This window comes from Microtus oregoni, unplaced genomic scaffold (assembly GCF_018167655.1).
Source record: "Microtus oregoni isolate MIOR12 unplaced genomic scaffold, Mior012 000009F_ref0000495, whole genome shotgun sequence".
NCBI classification, from domain to species: Eukaryota; Metazoa; Chordata; class Mammalia; order Rodentia; family Cricetidae; genus Microtus; species Microtus oregoni.
In genome coordinates this window covers 40,523,705-40,526,060 of record NW_024543068.1, presented here as the reverse complement: position 1 = coordinate 40,526,060, position 2,356 = coordinate 40,523,705, and the positions used below count along the sequence as shown (strand labels likewise).

General features: G+C 46.6%; 1 non-coding gene across 1 annotated transcript; it reads right to left on the bottom strand.

Annotated features, from left to right (window-relative positions):
- Nucleotides 1–628: 628 nt before the first annotated feature.
- Nucleotides 629–735, bottom strand: LOC121452638. The gene has a single exon (XR_005974882.1). It is a non-coding gene; the product is annotated as a U6 spliceosomal RNA (small nuclear RNA).
- Nucleotides 736–2,356: the final 1,621 nt, after the last annotated feature.

Here is a 2,356-nt window from a genome sequence, read left to right as displayed (position 1 = left end):
CATCTTTATAAAACCGATCGACTGGGCGACTCTTGACCTCTTCCTTTTGCAGCGGCCCCTCCCTCAACAGCCTCCAGCGTCTCCAAGGCAACGGGACACGTCACTATTAAATGCCCCCATTTGTTCGTGTCTTTGGACCCGGGTGCTTGTTTTTTTATCAATTAAACCCTGCTGTTATCAAATTTGTGGAGAGCAGCATTTGCTAGTGTCCTTTCGAGGCTGCATGCAGAGTTTGTGGAGACAGATCCTAACGCTGGCTGGTTTTAGCAGTTGCACACTCAGGTCTACAGAACCAGCAGAGAGTGCCAGGACGCCGGGGAAGAGACCGGCGAGGCTCCGGTGCGTCCCTGCCGGGCCTCCAGCACGCGGTTCACACGCCGGGAAGTCTAAGGGAGAATGTTAAACTTCCCTGGGGCCCCGGGCTTCGGGCTAGGGAAGAAAAACTCAGGTCTATTTTCGAATTAAAGAAAGGTACACTTGAAGTATTCCCGGTTTGGGTGAGCTTAATCCCTATTTTATAATGCCAAAGACAACCATGCTCGCGTTAGAAAAAGTAAACAAACTTTCAACACTGAGTGCAAACTAATGTAGTTTACAACTACGGACGTAATAGTCGGAATCCAGTTGGCAAAATATGGAACGCTTCACGAATTTGCGTGTCATCCTTGCGCAGGGGCCATGCTAATCTTCTCTGTATCGTTCCAATTTTAGTATATGTGCTGCCGAAGCGAGCACGAATCTCTGGTCTAGTCAAGAGCTATATAAGGGCCATTAATTTCTAGCTATTTACATTAGGGTGATTTTTATCAATATGTTTCCGGGGTGCATAGAGACTTAAGAGAGGTCTTCTTATTAAAGCCTTGTGTCTCGGCTCGTAAACACGGTTGCCGAGTGGAGGTCGTGCTGCCTGCGTGCACCTGCGTGATTTACCTGAAGGAGCGCATGCAAATGAGCGCCCGATGCACGCCGGGTAAGGGGACTGCTCTAGTCGCCTAGGTTGGAAGGTGAGTTCTCGGCTTTCTGCCCGCGGGGCATGCCGGGACGGCGCTCTGTGGAGCCTGCGGGGCAGCGAGCGGCGGAGGCTCGGGGAGGCTCGGGGAGGCTGGGGTGGGGAGCCTCGGGGAGGCTCGTCTCGGACCGCACAGTGCTCCAGAACCGCTTGTCGCAGCTTAGTTTCCGTGAAAAGTACTTCGGAAACAGCAGAAAACTAACGACCCAACCCTTAGTAAATATGGAAATGTTAATAAAAGTCCTGTACGTCGCCTGATCCTCAGCTCGCGCTCAAGTTTGCTGGGTGATTTCAAAGATGCCATCTTAGAAACTGTCACACAGGGCTAAACTAGTCTCCCAGTTGTATTTATGACCACACACGTGGGTTTCTGTTCTCCGGTGATCATTATTCGCTTCTTTCTAGGCTAATGATTCATTGAAGACATGTGATACTTACCTTGTTAGGGGTATGTCTTAGATGTGGTCCGTTGTGTTGTTATGCATTTGGTCTTTTATGCTGCTTAATTGGTTTATTTGCCCTGTTTCTTGGAAACGCGTGCATAAGCATAGAGGCTGAGAGCCTGATGAGTTGGTTTGTTTGTTTTTTGATTCTGTGTGCAATAGTGATGGGTAGGGGGTGTACTTGATAGTGCGTCTATCTCTTCAGGAGCATGTGATGTTGACACGTAAACAATAAAGTGTGAGGGGTCAGCATCCTGACACCTCCATTTTAAAGCTTTCCCAAACCTTCCCCTAATGGTTTTAGACGCTAATGAACATTTCTCCAGGTAGATGCCTAGTGGTATGTTTGTATTTAACTCCTGGCTCATGAGTTAGTAAGGATGGTCTTTGGCAGCCAACTTGTCCGGTTCCTGCGAGAAAAATAAGCAAAGGAAAAGGCAAAGAAAATGGGAAAAGGGGGCGTTGATTCTGAGTCTCTGGATCGTTTGGTTCCTTATCCGGGTATTTTCCAAAGTACAGTTCCTTGCTTTAGCAAATTACCTTCCTCAGACTGAAGCTGTGCCTCCTCACCGACTGGTTCTTCCCGAGCCCTGCAATACTCAGCACACATTACTAACTCAACATGTTTGCTCTGTTCATCTTATGCTTTTGTTATTGTATATTATGTTCATGTCTTACACTACACATTCAGACCCTTTTGACTCCTGCTAAACTCAAAAGATTCCCAAATTAACATTTTATTTCAAAATTAAAATAAGTTCTTTCACCCTTGATTAAGTATATGTGAACCTCCAATCTTTTGGGGGGAAATACTATTTTGTTTTTAATCACAGTTTTTCAGAAGTATTTAGGAGAGCGACACAGTAGGCGTCTGTTACAGTAATTGGACCTTGAATTCAGATTT